This window comes from Arvicola amphibius, chromosome 12 (genome assembly GCF_903992535.2).
Source record: "Arvicola amphibius chromosome 12, mArvAmp1.2, whole genome shotgun sequence".
Taxonomy (NCBI): Eukaryota; Metazoa; Chordata; class Mammalia; order Rodentia; family Cricetidae; genus Arvicola; species Arvicola amphibius.
Window position 1 is genome coordinate 14210702 of NC_052058.2, and position 12575 is coordinate 14223276.

Here is a 12575-nt window from a genome sequence, read left to right on the forward strand (position 1 = left end):
CCAAGTAAACACACAGAGTCTTATTCTTAGTTAAGAATGCCTGGCCTTATCTAAGCTTATTTCCAGCCAGCTTTTCTTAAATTTTCTCATCTATCTTTTGCCTCTGGGCCATTACCTTTCTCTATTTCTGTATTATATCTTTCCTTTCCTTCTTACTCTGCATCTGTCTGTGTGGCTGTGTGGCCTTGTGACTGGCCCCGGCATCTTCTCCTCCTTCTTATCCTATGCCTCAATCTCTCCTCCTGTATTTTATCCTCTCTGCCTGCCAGCCCTGCCGATCCTTTCTCCTGCCTTACTATTGGCCATTCAGCTCTTTAGTAGACCAATCAGGTGTTTTAAACAGGCAAAGTAACACAGCTTCACAGAGTTAAACAAATGCAACATAAAGAATGCAACACATCTTTACATCATTAAATAAATATTCCACAGCATAAACAAATCTAACACATCTTTTGAACTAATATTCTTTTTTTTAAAAATATGGACCACTTCACGAATTTGCATGTCACACTTGCACAGGGGCCATGCTAATCTTCTCTGTATTGTTCCAATTTTAGTATATGTGCTGCCAAAGTGAGCACATATTTGACTAATATTTTACAACAATATCCTCCTTCATAACTCATGTCTATAACTTGCATTTAGTCCTTCCTCATCCCTTTCTTGTTTTCTTTTCTTCATGTTATGCTGCAGTCATGTGTACATTTATTAACATATATATATATTATAGTATTAGTTAGATTCTGCATATGAGAACATGGGAGTTTATTTCTTTCTGATATTGTGTGACCTTGCATAATATTTTAATTTTTTTAGATTTATTTTATGTATATGAGTATTTGTATGTATGTATGTATGTATGTATGTATGTATGTATGTATGTATGTACGTACGTACTGTGTGTATTCCTGGTGCCCTTAGAGGCCGGGAGCAGGGATAAAATCATCTGGAACTAGAGCCAATGATGGTTTGAAGTGCCATGTGGGTGCTGGGGACCAAACGCAGGTCCTCTGAAAGAGAACAAGTGTTCTTAACTGTTGAACCATCTCTCCATCCCCCAACCTTACACATATTATACATCCTACAAATTTTTAAACTTCATTTTTCTTTAGAACTATGTAGTAGTGTGTCTACACAGAAAATAGCAGCACGTACAGTGCCTGGTTCTGCCTGGGATCTCAGACATCTATCTGGATTTGAGTGTAAGGGCGGATGCTACACATGGATTGCTTTCTAAATGTCACTCAGATCTGTCTGAGAAGGAAACATATAGCCATCTTTTTTGTCTGTTACTGGTTATCAAAACTAGGGCCTCACACATGTTAAGTAAGATCTCTACCACTGAGCTACATGCCCAGCCCCTTATTTTATTTTTCATTTGGAGAAGAATTCTCACTAAATTCTAAGACTGACCTTAAACTTACCTCATAGCCACAGTAGGTCTGGAACTTCTAATCTTTCTGCTTCTGTCTCCTGAGGATTTGGGATTACAGACCTGTAAAAATAAACTACTAAGCCTAGCTTATTTTTATTTCAAATCACTTTTCTCCTTCCTTCTTTTCTTTCCTTCCCTCTCTTCCTTATCCTTTTACTTCTTTTTTATTTTCTTGGAGATAGGGTTTCATTATGTAGCTGAAGTTGCCCTGAAACTTGTGTAGCCCAGGATAGCCTTGACGTTGAGATTCTCCTGTCTCAGACTCCCAAGTGTTGAGATTATAGGCATGCACCACCACATCTGGCTTCTAAACACCTTTTTGTTTTTAAAGTCTGTGGCGATGTTGCCTCCTAGTGTTTAACACATGATAGAGTCTAAGTAAACACTTGTCCAGTGGATGAGCAGATGTGGTGTATAGGTTAGGACCCCTTTCTTACCTTCATTTTCCTTCTGAGAATATTTCTTAAATTCACTGTATCAGCCCCTCAAATGTTCCCCAGTTCTTAGCGAGCAGGTTAAGTTGCCAAATTATCCTAAATGTAATTTTTGTAACTTTCCTCTCCTTCCAAAATCTCAACCATTTTCACCTATCTGTTTAGAAAGATGTATTGGTCTCTTTCTGTATGCACAGGACAAAGCAAGGAACTTTAAAAAAATTCCCAGGAGGAAACATTCATTCAACAAATGTTTGAGCACCATTCACAAACTCAAGAGCAATAATCCCAGCACTTGATGTGCTGAGACAGTAGAATTACCATGAGTTTAAAGCCAGACAGGGCTGCAGAACAAGATCCTTGCCAAGCAAAGAGAGAAAGCGGCGTGGAGACTGTGGGATACCATGTTGTACCCCCAAACTAGGATGACCTTCAACTTGAGATCCTTCTGTCTTGTCTCCTGAATGCTGGGCTCTGCCTTGAACTCTCTGTGATTTGCTTGCCTTTGTCTCCCAAATGCTGGGACTAAAGGTGTGCACCGTGCCCCGACAACACCTGGCTTCTTATCTTTCTTCCAAGTCTATGGCTGCGATGCCTCCTTCTTCCTGACACACGTTTGATGCTGAATAAACATTTGCTGTGGATTAAGCAAACATGATATGCAGGTCGTTTTCCTTCAGAGAACATTTCCTAAAGCCTCTTTGCCAAGCAGATCACTTTTGGTAGCTCTTTCACCACCTCAAGGAGACTCATCCACCCAAAAGCATATTGATGCAGTGACTCTGGAAGTGCTCTGCTGGTGAAAGAAAGGGGAAACACGGGGAAACGCCTAGTAGAACTGTGAACATGGGTGCACGACTCCTCCGAGTCCAGTGAAGAGGCGAGATGCTTGCCTTTCTCCATGAAAGCATCAGGGAAACTTCTGCCATGGATGCATGGGACTAGCAGGGAGTGGTGTGTTTGTAGGTGTCACTTGAGTTTGGGTTTTTGTTTGGATTCTGTGGTGCTAGGAATGAAACACAGCCTCTCACATGTTAGGCAAGTGCTGGACCATGGAGCCATATACTCTGGCACAGAGCGAAGAAGATCTTTTTGTTGTTTATTTGTTTATGTTTTCTTTTTTTATAATTGATATTTATTGAGCTCTACATTTTTCTCTGCTCCCCTCCCTGCCTCTCCTCTCCTTGCTTCAATCCTCCCCAAGGGTCCCCATGCTCCCAATTTACTCAGGAGATCTTGTCTTTTTCTACTTTCTACTTCCCATGTAGATTAGATCTATGTAAGTCTCTCTTAGTGTCCGCATTGTTGTCTAAGTGAGAGACGATCTTTTAAATTACAAACAACCTCTAAGAAAAAAGAAATTAGTTTATATGGTTGACCTTTCACTAGAAATTTTAGTGTACATGAAAACCATCGTGGGTGTGCCAGCCAGCACACCATGGATCAACTGCCACCCCCAGGAAGAAGCAATCGCAGAGGCTTCTGGCTCTAGGGAGCACTGTTGAGAATGCTAGGGGAGCCAGGGAGAGCGGGAGGTTGAGGCTGGTCTGGCTGCCCTCTCCCTGCATATCTCTTAGCAGCAGGAAGTCAGATACCCAGGGAAATGTGTACAAATCAGGTCAGCATGTTGGCTTCTCAGGTGTCAGACAGCAGGATTCCGGCTGGGGCAGATAGGGAGGCGCTAAACAGAGCCCCGGTTATAAAAGACCTTATAACAAGTCCTAAAGGCACAGTCTGGGTGTCAAGTTACATCTATTCTTTTTTTAGAAAAAGCAATATTTATTTTTTCTTCTCTCTTTCCTTCCCTTTTCTTTTTTTTTTTTTTTCATTTTACTTCAGACATGGTCTCACCAGGTCAGCCTTGAACTGACTAGGTAGCCAAAGGTGACCTCAAACTTCAATTTTTCTAATTTAATTTTTTTATAATTAATTTATTTTTATTTTGTGTACATTGGTGTTTTGCCTGCATTTAGATCTGTGAAGATGCCAGTTCTCCTAGAACTGAGCTGCAGACAATTGTGAGCTGTCCTGTGGGTGCTGGGATGGAGCTCAGGTCTTTTTTATACTCCCTCCACGCTGGGTGCTGGGATGGAGCTCAGGTCTTCTTTTTTACACTCCCTCCACGCCTCACTTCTCTTCTCTTTAGTTTTTGAGGCGAAGTCTCCTAATGGAGCTCGGATGGAACTCCAAATCCGAATCCTCTTTCTTCAGCCTCCTTGCTGTCTGAAGTCGGAGGCATGCACCGCCACACCCAGCTTAAACTCTTTTCTTAAAGTATATAAATGGACTTCCCCCCACTTATGCCTTTAGAAAGTTGATTTTAATTTCAGTTTTTAACTTTGAGTGTATGAGAGAGTAAGGGCTTGTTGTATGTGAGTATCATACCTCCTGAGGTCAAAAAAGAGTATGCGAGGTCCCTGGGACTGGAGAAACTGAGTTCTCGGGTGTCTGATGTGAGGGCTGGGAAGAGAACTCAAGTCCTGTCAACCACTAAGTCGTCTCTCCAGCCCCTCAAAGGCACTATACACCCTTCTGGGTAGCTCACTCCTCATTTCACTTCTTGGGAGACCTCTTCCCATGAGAGCGTTTTGAAAGGCACAGTGTCTTTGTTGAGTCTAAATGCTCTTTGAACTACCATATGCCAGTTTATTTCATGAGTTTCCAAGGGGGTGCTTATACCCTGTGAAATGACCTGGCCTACAACAAACAGGCATATGGGCTCACTTACGTAGAGAGGACTCTCAGACACACCTGGAAGTGGGCATAGGCCACGTCACAAAAGGTGGTTGTGCTGGACAATGAAAAACATATCAGTGATGCCTGTTAGGGCGGGGACCCATCATGAAGTGAAGAAGACGGCTACGGAATCTCCTAGGGCTTAGCAGGCTTAGGAATGAATTGAAATTTATGCCCTGGCAATGCTGAAGCATGCATGGGCAGCCCGTATATGGGATTCTGTTGAACTTGTCCATATTGGGTTTCATGGTCTAAGCTGATGAGGACGACTGGTCAAGTCTCTTCCTCAGTAGACTTAGCGCTCAATGCCAAACAGAGCAGGGCAAGTATGGATGTGCAGCCATGGAGCAGGATGGGGGCAGTGGGTGAACACTACCAGAGGTAGCATCAAAGATCAAGGGGATTCTGATTAAACTGACCAAACAGGTTTCTTGCTGAAGAGGGACCAAGATGAACAGACACCATCTGGTGGATGGAGGAGAACTGAATGTCATTTTCTTTTGCTGTGACAAAATGCCTGAAAAAAAAATCAAGTTATTAAAGAAAGTGAAGTTTTAGCCGGGCATGGTGGCACACACTTTTAGTACTAGTACCCAGGAGGCAGAGGCAGGCAGATCTCTTTGTTTACACTGTGAAGATGTGTCTTTGCCAAGGTGCCTTCTAATTGGTTTAATAAAGAGCAGAAGGGCCAATAGCTAGGCAGGAGGTAGAGGTGGGACTTTGGGGCGAATCTAGGTGCAAAGGAAATGCCAGGAGATACAGAACAAGTCAGAAGTACAGAATGAAGGGCTGGAGAGATGGCTTAGCAGTTAAGTGCATTGGCTGTTCTTCTAGAGGTCCTGAGTTCAATTCCCAGCAACCACATGGTGGCTCACAACCATCTTAATGAGTTCTGGTGCCCTCTTCCTCTTCTGACCTGCAGACATACATGCAGACAGTACACTATAAATAAATAAATCTTAAAAAAAAAAGAAATACAGAATGAAAGAAAGGTTAAAAAGCCACATGGTAGAATGTAGACTGAAAAATACGAGTTAATTTAAGATATAAGAGCTAGTTATGAATAAGCCTAAGCTATCAGCCAAACTTTCATGATTAATATAAGTCTCTGTGTCATTATTCAGGAGTTAGCTAGTGGAATAGAGAGAGATGTTACATATAACAGCCAATGTGAAGGCACATATTTCCACATAGGACTCAATAAAGCTTAAAAAAAAAGTTCCAAACATACAAACATAGAACCAAACATGGCTTCCTAGTTCCACAGTTTCTCTGGCAGGCCATGGCATACAGAGATGGAGCTCGCGACTGCTGCCTGAGGGCTTTAAAAAAGTCAGCGCCATGTGCAGAACTGTGGGTTTAAGGCTTGGCTCACACAGTAAGAGAAGGTGGCAGACACAAAGTAAAGTAATCCAGACAGGAAAAGAAAAAACCTTAAATGGATACTATAAAAAATGGGCATAGGCAGTCATAGAAAAAATAAATAGTTTAGAAATAATAAAGTCTTTAAAGAAAAATTAGCCGGGCGGTGGTGGCGCACACCTTTAATCCCAGCACTCGGGAGGCAGAGGCAGGCGGATCTCTGAGTTCGAGGCCAGCCTGGTCTACAAGAGCTAGTTCCAGGACAGGCTCTAGAAACTACAGGGAAACCCTGTTTCGGAAAAAAAAAGAAAAATTAAAACAACATAAAAAGAATAAATTGCATAAGGATGGAAAGTACAGGGCATCTGGATCCTGTATGGTGCTTTGTTGACTTTGAACCTTTTAAATGATCATGAACAAAAAAACAATAGCTGCTGAGACACTAGACAATGGAAACTTTAAATTAAACCAACATATATATATATATATATATATACATATATATACATATGTATATGTATATATGAATGTCTTAACTTCAGAATGGAAGTAAAAAAATATGTTTCATTGGGGGAGAGCTTATGCCTTTGTTTCCACAAGAAACAGAAAGTTACAGTTTTCTTCAAAATTAATAAAGATGAGATTTGATTGGGGGACACCTCCTGAAAAAAGAAACCAAGAAAGACTACAGACAGATGATGTCTCTGCTGGTCCCTCTACTGTGGGTTCAGCTCTGAGACTGATGAGACATGATGATGTGGGAGGGTCTTCTGTTTTAATAAAGAAACTGCCTTGGCCAGCCCTTAGGTGGGTGGAGTAGACAGAACAGGAAAAAGGAAGTGAGGTAGAAGGCTCAGTTAGATGCCACGCCTCTCCTAAGTTAGGCAGACTGCCATGCCTCTGCTCAGGGAGAGAGACATGATGAAGCTCCAGCCCAAGATGGACGTAAGCTAGAAACTTCCCGGTAAGGCACCACTTCGTGGTGCTACACAGATTATTAGATATGGGTTAATCAAGATGTGAGTAAGAGGCAGAAAATAATGGGCCAGGCAGTATTTAAAAGAATACAGTTTCTGTGTATTTATTTCGGGTAAAGCTAGTCGGGCGCCAAGGGAGCAGGGCAGGAATGCAGCCTGCAGCTCATTACTACAACATGATAACTCTTGTTGGCTACAGAGTCCTTATGACAGTTGATTATGCCATCAAAATGGACCTTTCAAGTTGACAGATGCATTTTATCTGCTCAAACATAGAACAAAAAATAATTTTTAGTTGACTTCTGCACACTGCACACTCTATACTTGTGGTAATGCAGATATGTATGTTACTTTTAAAGTCTGTGTATTCAGAACAAAAGGACAAGACATCAATAAAGACAAGTAGCCCAGGTGATTCAGACTCTCAGAATGCCTCTGTTGCAGCTTTCTCAAAATTCCGCATCCAGAACAACTTCAAGGCTGCTGAGATGGTCCAGCCTCACAGACTGTTCAGCTAAGACTTCAGATAAGCTCTACACCTTCCCATTACACAGAGACTGAACAACCAATGTTTCAGCTAGTTTTCCCAGGACTTGACCATTATCTCAGTTTTCTCAGGGTCCCCAAAAGATGCTGTTGCCCAAAACAGTAGGAAGTAATTTTAATAATGCAATACCCACATTCTCAAGCGGTGGAGTGAGTGGTTTTTGGTGATTCAGTGGCTTATAGGGTGTCTGTCTTTGTTTAAGGGAGTTGGTTGCAAATTGTTACTGGTCACGGTAAGGGAGGAAACTTGTAGAAGGAACGGCGGGCTGTGTCCCGCCACCCGGATCCCACACGGCTAGCTTCACACCCTACACCCGAAATGATTACACGGAAACTGTATTCATTTAAACACTGCCTGGCCCATTAGTTTTAGCCTCTTACTGGCTAATTCTCACATCTTGCTTTAACCCATATTTAGTAATCTGTGTAGCACCACGAGGTGGTGTCTTACCGGGAAGGATCTTAACCTGCGTCCATCTCAGAGAGGAGAGCTATGGTGTCTGACTGAGGCATCTGCCTCACTGCCTTCTTCCTCCCAGCTTTCAGTTCTGTCTACTCTGCCTACCTAATTTTCTGTCCTATTAAAGGGCCAAGGCAGTTTCTTTATTAACCAATGAAAATAACACATAGATAGATGACCATCCTCCATCAGAAACTAAGCAAGGGAGGTTGGATTCAAGGATCTCTTTCTGAAAAGAGAAAGGTGGTATGGGAATGATAGGATAAAAGGGTAGTTATGAATTAACTTTTAAACTAAAAAATAACTACTAGTTCGAAATATTTTATATTGGTATGGATTTTTATATATTAATACAAATTTAAGGTTATTTTTGTTATACTGTATATATGTTTCTACTCTTGTTTAAGGTATTGTACCTATGCAGCTCACTAAAAATGTATAATTAAGAAATACAGGTTAGGGCTGGAGAGATGGCTCAGTGGTTAAGAGCACTGACTGCTCCTCCAGAGGACCCGAGTTCAATTCCCAGCACCCACATGGCAGCTCGCAGCTGTCTGTAACTCCAGTTCCAGAGAATCTGACATTGTTGTACCAATGCACATGAAATAAAGTTAAAAAAAAAAAAGAAATGCAGGTTAGTAGTTAGTCATCTATAATAACCAAACCTGTAGCTATGTTAGGTATGTTTTCCAAGTTAAACACAGATATATTTTGGATAGATAGGTGATATTCAAATGCTTCAGAGACCTACAGAATATGGCATTTAAGATGTTTAATAACTTAAGACTTTTCATGACAGTGAGACATATCTGCTCCTGGCAGCAGCAATCTAATTCATAAAAGAATGCTGGGCATCAAAGAACCTCCGTATGGAGTTTGTTTTCATTGTGGCAAAGCTAGCCATTTGGGCATGAAACTGCCTTTGCCTCAATTGCTAACAGTATATTGCATAAATTGGGCAAGCAGGACACAAAGGAAAAAGACTGCTGAACTTTGCCAATACAAAGTCCTTCAAAATTCCTGCTTCACAGAAAAGTCTGTTAAATATTATAGGCCTGTAGGCCAAAGATGGATGTCCCACTGGCTCCCTTATTCCTTTTCTTTTTTGTAAAAAAATATTTTTTTTAAATTTTATTTTCTGTATATGGGTATTTTGCATACAGGCACATATATGTGCACCATGTGCATGCCTGGTGCTGTGGATCTCCTGGAACTGGAGTTACAGACAGTTGTGAGCCACCATGTGAGGGCTGGGAGTTGAATTGTGGTCCTCTAGAGAAACACCTAGTGCTCCTAACCACTGAGCCATCTCTCTAGCCTCATGGGCTCCCTTGTTTCTCAACCTGTGGTGAAGCAGGACCTCATGGTATAAGACTAAGATGGAGCAAGGCTACTTCCCTCATGGCCACTGTGGAGTGTGGGGAGAGGAAAACAAAGAAGGAGGGAGGAGAGAGAACAAGCTACAGTCCTACAGGCACGCCCCTCTAGTTCTCCTCCCTTCAACTCGGTTCTGTCTCCTACGTTTCCATTGCCTCCTAACCACCCATCAAATTATGAGCCAGTCCAGCCGGGCGGTGGTGGCGCACGCCTTTAATACCAGCAGAGGCAGAGATAGGCAGTTCGCTGTGAGTTCAAGGCCAGCCTGGTCTAAAGGAGCTAGTTCCAGGACAGGCTCCAAAACTACTACAGGGAAACCCTGTCTCGAAAAACCAAAAACCAAAAAAAAAAAGAATCAGTCAATGTCAACGGATTCATCCTTTGATACGGTCAGAGCCCTTGGGATTCAACCACTTCCCAGGAGACTTACCGCTAGACATTGCTGTACTGGGGGCCCAGGCTGTCAACACACAAGACCTTAGAGGTCATTTCAGATCCACACCAAAACAAATATCCAAGATGTTCAGACATTAAGGGTGGGAGGTTTTTTGCTAAAGTGACTTTACAGTATTCTGTAAAGGGGAATTTTACAAAGAAGTGCAAGTACACAGATGGGCCTGAGAAAATGCTCTAAAATCTAGGTGAAAAATAAATAGATGCCTTGGAAAGAGAGCTTAGCAGGCAAGAGTGCTTGTTGCTTTTCAGGGTACCTGGGTTTAGTTCCCAGAGCTTTCAGTAGATGGTTTATAACTGCCTGTAACTCCAGCTTTAGGGGATCTGAAATCCTCTTCTGGTCTCCAGGGGTACCTGTACACATGTGGCGTACAGTCACACACACACACACACACACACACACACACACGCACGCACGAACGCGCACGCACACACACGCACACACGCGCGCGAGCACACACACACGCACACGAGCATTGGAATATCATGATAGTGAAATTAGACTATAGTGTAGTGTAAGGCAGACCTGAGTTCAAGTCCAGCCTTGCACACTAAACAGCTTAGATAATCAAGTTTGAGGTAAATTGTCTAGCCCCATCCCCAGGGTGTCAATATCTTCATTTGAAAAATAGTGATTCCCACTGTTTCAGGTAGGGTAGTTAGAATAGGCAAATCTGTAGAGACAGGAAGTACTTATTGGTGGTTCCTGGGAGGAATGGCGAGTCACTGGCTAGTGGAGGTCCCCGTTCGGGCTAACAGGACTATTTTGGTTCTAGATAAACCTAATGGTTGCTCAGTGTGAATGTACTAAGTGCCACGGTGTTGTATAACTGTTATAACTTTGATCATAATCGATCAAAGGGGGTGAATGAATCCGCACTGACTCAGAACTAGTAGAAAGATTACAGACATGGCTTTCAGGTTTGTCTGGCTTTGCCTTTTAATGCACAGTTTAGAGATGGTTGGAAATAACCACTGTTTTCTAGGCTGGGTGTGTGGTTATGTAGAAAAACTTTGCCCATCACCTTGTGCGTACATAGGAGCATGCCACCCCCTCCCAGGTGTCCCATCGTTCCAGCATGACTCTGAATTGGGGGACAGCTATGCTCAGTCTCCCCTTGGTCTGGAAACCAAGTCTTATGGATGAATGTGGGGCTCAGTCAGGACCACCTTTCTGGTCCCTAGTTCTTGGACTCAGGGCCCCCTTCCCAGGGAAATGACAGATTTTATCCCTGATAAAGGCCCCTCCAGGCTTCAGCACCCTCACGCCCTAGGTGTGGCTGATGGCATGCTAATTCTCCGCTGGCACCTCTCCAGGTGGCTTAGCAACTACCCGTCAGCTGGCCACTTCCTCCAGCCAGGGCCAGAGAGCCTTTCATCCGACCACAGCCTTTCATCTGGGCCTTTTAAAGTAAGTGAGAAGTTTCGGCTGCGAAGCCCCCAGGGAGGAAGGCAGGGAAGCAGGTATACTCTCCCTAAGATTTTAAGAGGAGCTGTCCATTGCCTTGTCTTTTCAGGCGGGCTGCCAAACTGCAAACCCTTGGCTGGGGGTCTAGTTCCTCAGGAGACAGACGAGCTGAGAGACATCTGCAGGGGCTGAGAGAAGCCCTCTGTGCCTTCTAGGACCTGGAACTCCCTTTGCAGATCCACCAGCCTCTGCCTCCTGAGCACTGAGATTAAAGTTGGGAGCCACCACTACCCAGTCCCGGTCTCATTTTCAGAAGAGTTCTTTTGGCACCGTCTGTTTTGGAGCAGACTGAGTGGGTGCTTTAGTCTCTGCCTTTGCACCCTCATGAGTTCGAGGCCCCAGATCTGCATATAACCCCCACCTCAACATCCACCCCCAAAGCTGTCTGAGATCCTCGAAGGCCTGCCCACCAGGATCTCACTGGCAGATGGAAGTCAAAACCAGCTCACATGAAGAAAGAAAAAAGAAAAAAACCCAACCCACCTACTTTGCAAAGACATGTATATGAGATGTGACAGACTTGAGTGGTCTGGACGGGTTCCTTGCCAGGGACCTGGCCAGGTGGCTGTCAGGGTGGGTGGCGGGCCGAAGACAGAACCAAAGTAAATGTGAATCCGTCCTCTAGGCTTTGTCAGGCTGCAGCCTCACACACAGAGGACTGACGACAGACACCATAAGCTGGATGCTGTGACAGGTGAAGGTCAGGGAAGGTCAGGGAAGCCAGACAGCATAGAAAGTCCCAAAGGCAAGCTTCTCTGCTCCTCCAGGGTATGGGCTGCAGGTGGGAAACAAAACTTGCAGAGGCCAAGGGGCCTGTATGAGAGCAGACAACCAATAAGAAACTACATGAAGACAAGTTCCAGACTCTGGGATGCTCATGGCACGGAGTCCTGATCTAGAGGCATAGGGGTACCCAGGGTCTTTAGTTATAGGCCAGCAGCAGTGGCACCTGACCCCCTCCCACGACCCTCTCTGACACTGACTGAATCTTTTTCTATGTGCCATCATATTCTGGGCTGACCTTGAGGTGGAGTGAACAAGCTCGGATTCTGATGGGTACCACGAACAATCTCACGAGGAATCCTAGTCTAGGGATGTCATGTCAGTATAGGTCAGAAGACCGAGCACTCTGCAGAGGACAACGACCCGTTCTTGGGAAAAGGGTTTCTTCTGAGAGTGCACACCCCTTCACGGCCATGTGGGACCGAACCCCAAGCAAGGTCAAGAACTCTGGTGACTGAACAGATGGTGGGGGATCATTGGGATGGAGCAGGCTCCAGACTAGGAAAGGATACCCACACATAGGAGAGGATGGCACTATATGCTG

At 43.9% G+C, this 12575-nt stretch overlaps 1 non-coding gene across 1 annotated transcript; it reads right to left on the bottom strand.

The window, feature by feature from the left end:
• Positions 1–474: 474 nt before the first annotated feature.
• Positions 475–581, bottom strand: LOC119799643. Its single transcript, XR_005282919.1, has one exon. It is a non-coding gene; the product is annotated as a U6 spliceosomal RNA (small nuclear RNA).
• Positions 582–12575: the final 11994 nt, after the last annotated feature.